Below are 13,650 nucleotides of genomic sequence, written 5' to 3'. Positions count from 1 at the left end.
GCCTTCAAAATGTTGTTCCACTTCCTTCTGGCCTCCATGGTTTCCCATGAGAAATTCACAGTCACCTGAATTGTTCTCCTCTAACGTATGTTTATCCCCTGTTTTTTTTTTTCTTTTTCTTTTCTTTTTTTTTTTTTTTTTAAGATTTTATTGATTTGTCAGAGAGAGAGAGAGAGAGAATACACAAGCAAGCATAGTGGCAGGCAGAAGTAGGGAGAGAAGCAGGTTCCCTGCGGAGCAAGGAGCCCGATGCGGGACTCGATCCCAGGACGCTGGGATCGTGACCTGAGCCGAAGGCAGCGGCCCAACCAACTGAGCCACCCAGGCGTCCCTATCCCCTGGTTTCTTTCACAATTTTTTTCCTTTCTCATTCATGTTCAACAGTTTAATTAGAATGTGTCAGGGTGTGAATTTTTTCGGGCCGACCTTCTTCTGGTTCACTGAGCTTGTAGAATTTGTAGGTTTATATCTTTTGCCAAATGTGGACAGTTTCCTTCCATTATTTCTTCAAACATGATTTGTTCATGTTTTAGAGCTTTGCTCTGTGGGAGAGATGGGGTGAAGCATCTTACTTTGTCTCCATTAAAATTCTGGAAACTGAATCTTAAAGTCCATCTTGATATTTCCTGTCATGATTATTTTTATTTTATGTATTTTTTTGAGAGAGTGAGTGAGCAAGTGAGTGGGGCAGGGAGGGAGAGAGGGAGGAGGAGAGAGAAAATCTCAAGCAGACTCCACACCCAGCACGGAGCCCGACGTGGGGTTGGATCTCCAGACCTCGAGATCATGACCTGAGCCAAAATCAAGTCCAATGCTGAACCGACGGAACCATCCACGTGGCCAATTAAAACAAAATTATTTTTGTACACTCTGTACTTCTCTGTGGAGAAATTATCTTGTTCACTAAATCTCTTTTCAACTATGACTAATTTTCAGCTTAACCATCCATTGAATTTTTAACTTGAATGTCTACATTATCCACGTCTTGAAGTTCTGCTTTTTCTCACTTTGCCTATTCGTTTCCCATAGTGGTTTTTTTTTTCTTGTTTTTCATTCCTTCCTTTCACATTTTGAAATTTTTTTCTTTACTGTAGGTGCCTACTTCTTTGTAATTAGCAAAATATCTATTTATTTGAAAAAGGAAGAGAGACAGAGGTGGGGGTAGAGGAGCTGAGGGAGAGGGAGAATCGCAAGCTGAGTCTGGAGCCGGACTCCGGGCTCAGATCCCACAACCCTGAGATCATGACCTGAGCTGAAATCAAGAGTTGGACGCTTAATGCACTGAGCCACCCAGGCACCCCTTAATTTACATTTAAAAAAAAAATTGAAGTACAGTTGACTCCTTCTTTTATCATTTTATTTATTTTTTAAGGTTTTTAAATTTTTATTTACATAACCCCTGCACCCGATGTGGGGCTTGAACTCACAACCCTGAGACGAAGAGTCCCATGTTGGACTGATGGAGCCAGCCAGGTGCCCCTTCTTCCTTTATCATTTTAAACATACTTATTTTATAGTCTCTATCAGATCGCTTTGGGGTAACCCTGTTGTTGGCGCCTCTGCAGACTTTTGATCCCAGGTAAGTGGGATCTTCTGAGCACCATCCTTTACCTTGAGCGCGGCTTTTCCCGTGGGAATCCTGGGTGGCCTCTGAGGAGGTCCTGTGCCTCTAGAGCAAGTTTCCAGTTTGTCTCTGTGACGGACCCCACAGATATCACTAAGCCTGGGACCAGCAGTTCCGTTAATCTGTTTTAGGTTTCACAGGGGTAGAGTCCTCGTGGATCTAATGCTGTTACAAGCACTGACTGGCTCATTGTAAGAAACTCTCAGGGGGGATTTTTAAAAAAAAAAATCCTAGCCGCCAGGTTGAGAAAGGCCTATTTCTTTCCTGTCCTTCTGTGCCTCAAGGTTCTTTCTTTTTTCTTTTCTTTTTCCCTCCCTCCTTCTCTCTCCCTCCCTTTTCTCTCTTTCTTTTTTTTCAGATTTGAGAGAGAGAGAGAGAGAGAGCATGAACAGGGGGCAGGGGCAGAGAGAGAGGAGGAAGCAGGTTCCCCACTGAGCAGAGAGCCCGATGCGGGGCTCGATCCCAGGACCCTGAGATCATGACCTGAGCCGAAGGCAGAGGCTTCACCCACTGAGCCACCCAGGCGCCCCAAGCCGCCTGATTTCTTTTTTCCCAGCTCAGCATTCTCCCGCGGGTATAGCCCAGACGGCTTCGGCTTCCGCTGGGGACCCTTCGGTGCCCACTTTGGCGAGGTCCAGGGCCTCACCTCTCCCGATGACAACCAGCCCCGGGTTCTGCCTAGCCCGGGGCGCCCCCCCCCCCCCCGAGCGGCAGGACAGGGACCCCTCGGGAAGGCTCCCCGCCCCCCTCCCCGCTGACCTCGGCAAACGGCCCGGCCCGGTCATCCTGGGCCTGGGGCGCGGGCGTCGGTCGGAGCCGCCAGCCCGCGCCCCCCCAGCCCCCAGCCCCCCGGCCGCGGGGCGGACACCCCCGGCCCGGGCAGCGCCCCCCGGGCGGCCCCGCGCGGGAAGAAAGGCGTTTCTGTCTCGGCCGAGCCCGCCTCGGGCTCCGCGCGGCCCCTCCCGGCACCGCCCCGACCTTGGCCGCGGAGGGGCTTCTGCAAACACGCGCGCGCGCAGGTATTTCTGGAAGAAGGGGGAAATGCCAGGAGAACCTCCGCTCGGTGCAAAACGAAGCGAAGATTCTATGAAGAATGAAAGGCGAGCGGGGCCGCGGGGCGCACACAGAAGGGCCTTTCATCGCGCCCGGCCGCGCGCCGCGGGCCGCTGCCAACACAAACGCGGGCGGAGCTGGGCCTGCGGAGCCGCCGGCCGCGCTGCCAGGCCGCGTCCCCGCCGCTCGGCGCTGGCGCCGCTCCCGTTTCCGCTCTGCTGACGCGCCCAGATCGCGGGCGGCGGGGACCCCGGGAGCCGCGCGGGGAGAGCGCCCGGCCGGGCGGGGCTGCGGGCTCCACCTGCGCGCGGGGGCGGGGGGGGGGAGGGGCGCCTCCGGACTCCGGGCCGCACCCCTGCCTGCCGGATCGCGGGGGCCGCTCCTCGGCTCGGGCGCTGCTCGTCCTCGTCCCGGTCCCCGCTGCGGTACACTCAGGGAGGCGCAAGGCCGCCTCCTCCGTGAAGCCCGCCTGGGTCGCCCCTGCGCCGGACTCCTGCAGGGCTTCCTGGAGGTCCGCGTTAAGTCCGAGCTGCTGCCTGGCTGGGTCTGTGTCCCTCCTGCAGCCCCGTACGCAGTGCGCGCCTCCCCCAGTCCCCAAACCTGTTGGTGGGGTGAAGAAGTAACCCAGGCTTGCCACGCCGGCTCCCAGTGGGAATCCCGCTGGAGGACGGGCAGCCTAACAGTTTGCCAACCGGGAACTAACTCCCATTAATGTTGGGAAAGCCATGCCACCCCACGCCCCACGTTCTGTCACTTGGGATTGAAGAAGTCCCCCGTAGTATCCTCACCACACCTGAAAGGAAGAGCCCCGGCGCTCTGACCTGGTAACCGTGGCCTTGACACTGTGCGACCTGCTTCCCTCTCGAGGTCACACAGGCATAAAGGATGCCAAGGTGTGTCAGACCAGGGCACGCAGCCATGCTCCCTCTGAGCTCCCGTGCGCTCCCACCCGCACTGCCTGCTCCTGAACCCACACTTGGGGGGCTCCACAGCTGTGTGGCTCTGGTCCTCCCTCTGCTGACCTCAATGTGTGCCCACCTACCCGCCCCTCCTCTGAGCCTGCTGCAGCCTGCCTCGGGTCCCTTGGCACTTGTGCTCCTGATGCTGCGGGCTGGGCTGTGGCATACCCGCCGTCCTTCCCCTGTGCACCGCCTGCCCTATGCCAGCCTCGATCTGCCTTTTAAATATTTAGGGGGCAAAAGCCAGAAGATGGGGCAGTGGATGAGATTTGGGAATGGAGGCAAGAGAGAGCATGGGGGCAAGTAGGTTTGCTCCTGTCTGGGTGGATACCATTAGCCAGCCTCAGGAGCAGCAGAGAGAGGAGAGACCAGGGAGGGGAGGTCTCAGGGTTCCTGCCGGTACCGCACTCAAGGTCCCCAGAGGGCAAGGTTGGAGGAGGTCTGGGAGGCTCTGAAGTGAAAATGGAGGCTGAGGCCTTGGGAATCAAAGAGCTTGTCCAAGAGGAACTCATCCATATGTAAGAGAAGATGATCTAGGACAGAATCCCCCAAATTTAAGGAACTGGGGGAGGATGAGGGCGGTGGAGGAAGGGGCAGGACGAGCAAAGGAGGGAAGGCTGAGGAAGGAGGCAGAGAGAACGGGAGAGTGGTTTCTAAGAGCGGCATGAGAAGGAATTTTAAGAAAGGAGTGTTGGAAATTGGTGGAAGTTTACAGAGGTCTGTGGGAACCGTCCCAGCAGGAAACTGCTCACTAGACAGTCAGTTCAGGGGTCACTGAGGACCTAGGTCAGAGTGCTGTCCTTAGCGTGGTGACAGTAACGGGCCAAGGGGCAACACTGAGAACAGACACCTGAGCCGAGGCCTGGCTAGTGCAGGCTTACCAGACCGGAGGTTCCTACTTCTACAGAGTGCAGCCGGAGGAAGTCAAGGGAGTTCTAAGTGGAAAGACATCCACGTTCATGGATGGGGAAGATCTAGTATCGTGAAACAGCACCTTCCCTAACATGATCTAGATTCAAATCCATCCCTACCACAGCCCCCCCAAAAGCTGTCTTTGTGCAGAAACAAACAAGCTGATCCTGAAACTCATCTGGAAAAGTTCTGGGAATCTGGAATAGCTAAAACAAAAATGGGGGAAAAAAAAAAAAGGAACAGTGCTGGAGAACTCACAGTTTCTGATTACGGAACTCAATACTAGCTACAGTAATCAAGACTGTATGCTGTGGGCATGAGAATATAGACTTACAGATACATACATTAGTTCAGCAGAATCAAGAGTTGAGCAAGAAACCCATGTATCTATGGTCAATTGATTTATTTATTTTTATTTTTATTTAAAGATTTTATTTATTTATTTGACAGACGCAGTGAGAGGGAACACAAGCAGGGGGAGTGAGAGAGGCAGAAGCAGGCTTCCCGCTGAGCAGAGATCCCGATGCGGGGCTCGATCCCAGGACCCTGGGGTCATGACCTGATCTGAAGGCAGACACTTAATGACTGAGACACCCAGGCACTCCCAATTGATTTTTTTTTTTTAAAGAAGATTTTATTTATTTATTTGACAGACAGAGATCACAAGTAGGCAGAGAGGCAGGCAGAGTGAGAGCAGGGAGCAAGCTCCCTGCCAAGCAGAGAGCCTGACGCAGGACCCTGAGACCATGACCTGAGCTGAAGGCAGAGGCTGAACCCACTGAGCCACCCAGGCGCCCCAGGTCAATTGACTTTTTAAAAAAATATTTTATTTATTTAAGAGAGAAAGCGTGAGTTGAGGGGCGGGGCAGAAGGAGAGGGACCAGCAGACTCCCTTGTGAGCAGGGAGACCCATGTGGGGGTGAGATCTCGAGCCCCGAGATCATGACCTCAGCCAAAGGCAGACGCTTAACTGACTGAGCCACGCAGGCACCCCATGGTCAGTTGATTTTTGACAAGGGGGCCAAGACCATTCAATGGGTCTTAAATCATTTGTTCTACAAATGGTGCTTGGAAATTGGATATCCACGTGCAAAATTAACTCAGAATGGATGGGCAACCTAAATGTAAGAGCTAAAGATATAAAGTTCTTAAAAGAAGGCAAATCTTCATGACCTTGGATTTGGCAACAGTTCCTGGTATATGACACCACCAGGGTAGGTAACAACAACAAAAGATAGGTATGTTCGGACTGCACTGAAACCCTTGTGTTTCAAAGGACACCATCAAGAAAGTGGAAAGGCACTCTACAGAATGGGAGAACATTTTTGTAAATCATCAATCTGACATGGGACTCGTTTTGGAACGTATAAAGAACTCTTACAAGTCAACAACAGAAAGACCAGTGACCCAATTAAAATAGGGTCAAAGGACCGAAACAGACATTTCTTCAAAGAGGATATGCAAGTGGCTAAAAGCACGTGAAAAGATGCTTGACTTCCGCTGCCATTAGGGGAATGCAAACCAGAACCACAAGGAGACGCCGTTGCGCACTCACTAGGGCGGCTATACTAAAAAGTAAAAAAGATGGGGCGCCTGGGTGGCTCAGTGGGTTAAGCCGCTGCCTTCGGCTCAGGTCATGATCTCAGGGTCCTGGGGTCGAGTCCCGCATCGGGCTCTCTGCTCAGCAGGGAGCCTGCTTCCCTCTCTCTCTCTCTGCCTGCCTCTCCATCTACTTGTGATTTCTCTCTGTCAAATAAATAAATAAAATCTTTAAAAAAAAAAAAAAAAAAAAAAAAAAAAAAAAAGTAAAAAAGAAGAAAAAAGGAGAATGCATGTTAGCGAGCATGGGGAGAAACCAGAACACGCATACTTGGCTGGTGGTGCAGCCTCTATGGCAAACAGGAGGGCTGTTCCTCCAAAATTTACACGTAGAATTATCATAGGACACAGCAATCCTGTTCATAGGTATATATCCCAAAGAAGTGAAAACGTACGTGAGGGCTTATTATTATTATTATTTATTATGCGTAATAGTAAAAGAGTGGAAACAACCCACATGTCTATCAGCTGATGCCCGGAGGAAGGAAGGGGTGTATCCACACGAAGGAATTCTCTGCGACCCTGAAAAGGAACAAAGTCGTGACTCGTCGCACGATGTAGATGACACCCTGAGCCAAAGAAGCCACATACGAAGGGACAAATGTTGCGTGATTACATTTACATGAAATTTCCAGAATACACGAGCCATGGAGACAGAACGTAGACAGGCTGGTTGTCGGGACCTAAGCGGACAGGGGAATGGGAGTGACTGAGAATGGGTATGGGCGCTTCTTTTGGGTGATCTAAATATCTTCCAGTTAAGAGGAGGTGATGGTTGGACAACTTTGTGGTCAGGCTCAAAACAAAACAAAACAAAACAAAACCCCCCACTGAATTGCATACTTTAAAAGAGTGAAATTTGGGGCGCCTGGGTGGCATCTGCTTTCAGCTCGGGTCATGATTCCGGGGTCCTAGGAGGGAGCCCCACATCGGGCTCCCCGCTCAGCGCGAAACCTGCTTCTCCCTCTCCCACTCCCTCTGCTTGTGTTCCCGCTCTCACTGTGTCTCTCTGTCAACTAACTAAATAAATTTAAAAATCTTAAAAAAAAAAAATTAAATTCATGGTATGTGAATCAGGTCTCATTTTTTCGCCAAAGGAGAAACAGAGGAAGAGATCCCCTTGTAAAAATTGTGAATTCCCCCAGCCGATGGGAGCAAAGGGAGTGGGATTGGGATCAGAGCATCAGGGTGAGGTTAGGAAGGGCCTCCTCAGGGAATCAAAGAGGGAACCAGTGACGCATGAAAGGCTGCTGAGTAATTCTGAGGTTGGAAACGCACCTTGGTGATTTTCACCTCCATTCCATGGAGCCTGAGTGAGGCTCTTTGTGCGCTGGGGACACTATGCTATTGATGGCTCGTAGCTATCGGCTGTGGCCATACAGGGGCTGGCCTGCCTGGGTGTCTGCTTTCCCCGCCCCCCCACCAGAGTCACCGAGAGGGCAGGAGGTAGTGGGGGTGGAGGTGCACAGTCCTTGCAAAGGAACAAAGTCGATGATGATGATGATGCCCCGGGGAGGGGTTCCTGGGCTGGGGAGTCGCTTCATCTCAGGGGTGCGGACTGGTTAGGGCCGTGAGAAGAGGTGGCTTTAACCGACCCAGTCAAGGCCAAGTTCTGGACAACTATTCACAACCTAAGTTCAAAACCCTCACTGCATTTCCCGCCACCTGGCTGGTGTCTGCCGGCCCCTAGGGCTCTCCCCACACCCAAGGATGCCGTCCCTCGCGCCTTTCCCAGAGAGCATGAAGGCGGAGGAGCAGGGCGCAGAGCAGGACTCCGTCCACGTGCCTATGGCCCTTCTCTGGGGGTGACTATCCGCGGATCTGGAGCCCGCAGACCTGGGGTCCGTGGCTGTTTTATGGGTCTGTCCCCAAGCCTGCCCCCAAAAGTACTTGTCTTTCCCCTTTTAGCAGTCACGGAACCCCACCCCCACCCCCATAGGAGCTCACGGTCACAGTCACAGACAAAAAGGGGTTGTCTTTTTTCATCAACGGTCCTCAAAGCAGATTTCCTTGAGTGGGCAAACCAGTGCAGACCCCTCATTTCTAAGCCACCTATTCTATTATCTTTGCGACTTGTCCGTAAAGGTTTTATAATGAAATCTATGTATTCCTCCGAGAAACTGGGGCTGGTGTCTATCAGACGGTGCTGAGGGATGGACAGCCAAAGTCAGGTGGAACACGGTCACTGCCCTCAAGAAGCTCTCACTCGGGGCGCCTGGGTGGCTCAGTGGGTTAAAGCCTCTGCCTTCAGCTCAAGTCATGAACCCACGGTCCTGGGATCGAGACCTGCATCGGGCTCTCTGCTCAGCAGGGAGCCTGCTTCCTCCTCTCTCTCTGCCTGTGTCTCTGCCTACTTGTGATCTCTGTCTGTCAAATGAATAAATAAAATCTTAAAAAAATAAAAAAAGCAGCTCTCGCTTCTGGGGAAGTTGGGCCAGACCACCTGATTCTTGCCCTGAGACGAGGAACCAGACCTGGGCATTGTGGAAGTAGCTAGGTTAGGGTGGTCAGGAAAGGCTGCCTGGAGGACCAGGGGCTTAAGCTTTAAGTCCACCCCCAACCCAGCTTTACGCATATATATATATTAAAGACTTTCTTTGAAAAAGCAAGAGAGAGAGTGTGTGTACAAAGCAGGGTGAGGGGCAGAGGCAGAAGCAGGGAGCCCAACATGGGGCTCCATCCAGGACCCTGGAATTGTGGCCTTAGCCAAAGGCAGATGTTTCACTGAATGAGCCCCTCCAGGTCACCCCATGTATGTATTTTTAACTATCTTATGTATGTGGTTTTGCATAAAGAAATTATCCAGATTTTTTAAAAACGAGAAACATTTTAATACTAAAGAAGAAACTTTCTGTGATTTCATTTGACGGATCGGTGGGCAGAGAAATTCACTCTTGCGCTGAGCGAGTGGCCCCTTTTCCATGCTTGCTGGGACAGCCGATGGTCGCTGGGGACACGTGTGTCTTCACTCCAGTGTGCTGCTGTAGGCTCGGGAGGCGTGGGGGCTTCCCCTGGAAAGTTCCTATCTTAAACTTAAGCTTTGGGAAAGGAGTTGAAATGCAGGCTGGTTAGAGCAGCAGAGACAGACAACAGCTCAGTGTGGCTGCGAGGCAGAGGGCCGGGCAGACAGTGGCTGGAGGGGACCAGGCCTTCTGTGCTCAATCAGGGAGTTTGAACTTGATCTCAAAGGCTAATGGGAGCTACCAAAGTGTTAAAGTCAGGGCAGGACAGAAGGAGCAGGTGGGGGAGGGATGGTGGAGCCCAGATGGGACCGGGGAGGCCGGCTGGGAAGGTGATCGAGGACAGTGTCAGATTCAAACAGGGCGCGAAGAAAGAGTTAGAGGCGACACCAGGGACATTAAGGAGGCAAAACTCTCAGCCCTGGAGACATGGGGTGAGGGGGAGTGAGCGGCAGAACAGCCGGGCCTGGGAGTCTGCCTCAGGGGACTGCGGGGGTGGGGGTGGGGGGACAGGCGTGGCAGCAACTGAGTCTCCCTCCTGCTCAGGTGTTGAGGGTCACTCCGTAATATGGGGGACACACGAGCTCCACTGAACAAGCAGGAGAGAGTTGGAAGCCTAGTCCTCAAGTTCAGGCAATGATGAGACAATATCCCACTCACCCACCTCAGAAGTTTCTTAGAGGGGTGTCCGGGTGGCTCAGTGGGTTAAAGCCTCTGCCTTCAGCTCAGGTCACAATCTCAGGGTCCTGGGATCGAGCCCCACATCAGGCTCTCTGCTTAGCAGGGAGCCTGCTTCTTCCTCTCTCTCTCTGCCTGCCTCCCTGCCTACTTGTGATCTCTGTCTGTCAAATGAATAAATAAAATCTTAAAAAAAAAAAAAGTTTCTTAGAAACCCACACGAGGTTTCCAGAATTTGCATTTGGATTCAGCTGGTGTCCACAGAGCACCCATGGCCGAGTGAACGTCCTCCTCGCACAGGGCCCCTAGGGTCCCTACAGAGACGCCCAGTGACTTGGCAAGAGCTAAGTCTGGGGTTCCTTCTGGGGTCTCGTGGCGCCTTTTCCAGAATCCCTCTTTTCCAATGTAGCCATTTTGTCTGCAGCCTGTCTCCTGGTGCTGTCCTGGTTTCCTGGGCTTTCCCCAAGAGCAGCCCAAAGCCACGCTCGCCCCCAAGTCCCGTCCGTTTCCGGATGTAGATGTGCTGGGTATGGGCGTGTCGGGCGTTCCCACCTTGCTGAGGGCAGCAAGGGGAAGGTCAGCGGGAGGGAGCTGGTGACGGAGCAGGACTGGGACCCGGGGATCGGGCTGACGTCCCTCCCCACCCCCAGCTGTGCTTTTGGCTAGAAGGGAATTAAAAATATTATGTTTATAAGGAAGATAAAACATTTTTTGGCTTATTATAATATTTATAGCCTATGGTGTTATCTGCGAACAGTTTTTCCAGAACGGCTGCCTCCAAGGCCCAAACCATGAGTGCGTGTGTATAAACACGCACACGCAGACACACACACGGACACACACAAACACACATGGACATTTTTTTTTTTTTTTGCTTAACTGATGCTTTGGCTTAAGTCAGATGGCGCATACTGTTACTTCATCATCATAACCCATGATTTTTGGGGTCTCTAATCTCTTTGGTCCACCAAAGGGATTAGAGAGCTCAAGGTAAGCTTCTTCACCAGGTGAGGAAGGAGGAGGGGGCGCGCTCTCCCTGCAGCCAGCCTGACCCCCGGGGCCTGGGAGGAGGCGGAGTGTCTCCGGTTTCCGGTTTCCGTGGGGAAGGAGACCTCGGGGTGCCCCGCTGCTGACAGGAGGGTCTGGGTCTCAGGCCCTCCCGCCTTTGCCTTCGCCTTTCGCCCTGGGTTTGCTGCCCTGCCCTGGTGGAAGGAAAGGGCGGGACTCCTGGAGCTGTGGCTCGGCCCCTGGCGACCGCGCTGAGCAGGAGGGCAGGGGGAAGCCCAGAGCCCTTCTCGGCAGGCCGCCGCCTCCCACGAAGGGTAGTGGGCTGTGGCCCAGGTGGGCTGCGGTTTCTAGGGGATCCCCCCAGCCCCGGCTCGCTCAGGGAAGCATACCGTGGGTTATGTCGCCACCTGTTGCCTGGTTTGCTCAGCGAGAGTCGGCCGGGCCTGCCAAGAACTGAAATCCTTTCTGAAGACAGAGGGGCGCGGTTCTGGACGCCCCAGTGGAAAGTTCAACCAGTCCTCCCTCAGCTCTAGCCACACGGCCCGGGGCGAGTCCCTCCCTCCCTGGGCCTCAGCTCCTTCCCTCCAAAGAGACGCTAAGGGGCCCGGGTGCTGGCAGATGCACGGGCGCGGCTGGAGGCAGGGGAGCAAGGCCCCCCCGAGCCCAGGCTGAGCGCAGCAGCTGTGTGGACAGAGCAAGGCCTGTGCGGCCTGAGGCCCCCTCCCAGCCAGCCCCACCGCGGTGCTGAGGCGGGAAAGGCGGTGGTTACACCCAGCCTCTCACAAGGAGGCATCCGGGGGGGCTCTCAGTCTTCTCTTTATTTTTGGAGAGGCAGAGAGACGATCTCAAGCAGGCCCCAGGCCCAGCGTGGAGCCCAACGGGACTCGATCCCACAACCCTGGGCTGACACCAAGAGTCAGGCCCTCAGCCAAGTGAGCCACCCAGGCACTCCTCTCGGCCGGTTTCTTGATCCCGGCCCCAAGCCAGTTTCCTCCTTCCTGGGTAAGTTCGCCTCACGGAGTCACCCCAAGAATGAACGAAGCCATCCTGCGAGGGCCCCGGCTGGCCCCACAGACGGCAGCCGTCCCTACCCTGACCCGGCCCAGCCCGCCAGGCCGTGGGAAGGCGGACTTCCCCTCGGCTCCTGATGCACACGTGCCCTGAGAACACGAGACAGAGACACCCGGAGCAGGCCCACGCGGCTGTCTGAGCAGAGAGAGTTGACGGGACAGGATGGCCGCGCATGGACCGGTGACGACGCTCGGGGACCGAGGGGCGCTGCTGGCTCTGTCTCTGCACCTGCCCCGGCCGCGCACCTCCAAGCCCACACCTGGCGGAAGGCGGTTTAATGAGAACAAACTGCCTGATGGGACCGGGCTCCCGCCGCAGTCCCCGCTCCCAGCCCCGTGCCGCCCCTCGACCCCTTCCTCTGCGGAGCGGCTGCAGCCAGGTCCCCGGGTTCTGGTGACGCTAATAACACCCGGATCCACTGTAACCCACACAGAGGCCCGCAGAGCGAAACGTGGACCCCCGATCTCTCACGGTGGTCAGAAGGGCCCTGTGAGGGGGACGCACGTTCTTCCGGTTTGTCACTTACACACGGAAGTGCATTCAGACTCCATGTGTCATTCTCCGGGATCCGGGTCCTCAAAACCGCGTGGCCCCAGGGTAGCCGCGCTCTGATCTCGCTTACCGCTCCCCTCGGAAGGACTCACGTTGCTCCCAGTTCTGCCATGTCCTCAACGGTGGCGCAGCAAACGTGCTTTTAGTCCCCAAATATAAGTGGCTTGGAAGGACGGAGTCCTACAAGGGGGCTGCTGAGCTGAGGAGCGTGCATTCTGAAACTTTTAATACATTCACACCGTCTTCCCCAAAAAGCTTCAGCACGCAATGATCTCCCCGAAACACCTATGTCCGGCCGCCCCTGCCCCGCTGCGCTAATGCCCCGAGCAAGTCTCCTCCGAGGGCAAGTGGGGAAAGCTGCGAGCAGGGAGTGGGCAGCGCTCCAGGCTGCTGTAGCACACGCGTGTGTACGTGCGTGTCGTGGGGGAACAGGCCAGGCCGAGGCCAGGAGAGAAGCAGCCAGAGCGGAGGCAGAGGAGACGGGTGAAGGCTAAGAGTGAAGGCAGCAGAGAGGCACTTAGGACGGCGGGGCCATGCAGCCGCACCGGAACCAAGCACGACAGGGCAGTTGGGTGGATCTCCCCCCTGGCTGTGGAGACAGGGCGCGGCAGAGGCTGGGCGGGCTGCGCGCGTGGGGCAACGGGTGGTTTTGGTCTGGGCCCTCCTGAACCTGGGGGGACCGAGGGACATCTGACCCCAGGTGATGGGTCAAGATCATGAGCTCAGTCAGTTGGGCACCTGCCTTTGGCTCTGGTCATAGTCCCGGGCTCAAGCCCACATTGGGCTCCCCACTCGTGGGAGGCCTGCCCTGCTCTCCCTCTGCGCCACTTCCCCTGCTTGTGGGCTCTCACCCTGAGTAGCAAATGGTTAAATAAAAATCTTAAAAAAAAAAAAAAAAAAGAGGATCATGAAGCTTGGAGCAGATCTGGGTACCATCGGCCAAGCCCAGGGGGAGCCAAGTGCCCGAGGACTGGTGGCTCCCAGGGTTCTCCAGGATTCATCCCAGAGCAGCAGCCCCCCCACAGAAGGGAGGGGGCAAGGGAGCCCCAATGCCAGTGCTCAGGCATTGCCTTATTGGGTAACACTGGAAAGAACTGCTCTGGCTCTAGAAAAGAAACCAGTTCTGGCTTTTGCTGATCCAACAGCCATTCTTAATGAATGGCTGTCTCTCTACCCTCCACCCCACCGAATGACTTTACAAGTTTAGTTGAATTCACACAATTAGTTTATACTC

The sequence above is a fragment of the Mustela nivalis genome (genome assembly GCF_964662115.1).
Source record: "Mustela nivalis genome assembly, chromosome: 19".
Taxonomy (NCBI): domain Eukaryota; kingdom Metazoa; phylum Chordata; class Mammalia; order Carnivora; family Mustelidae; genus Mustela; species Mustela nivalis.
This window is presented reverse-complemented; position numbering follows the sequence as displayed.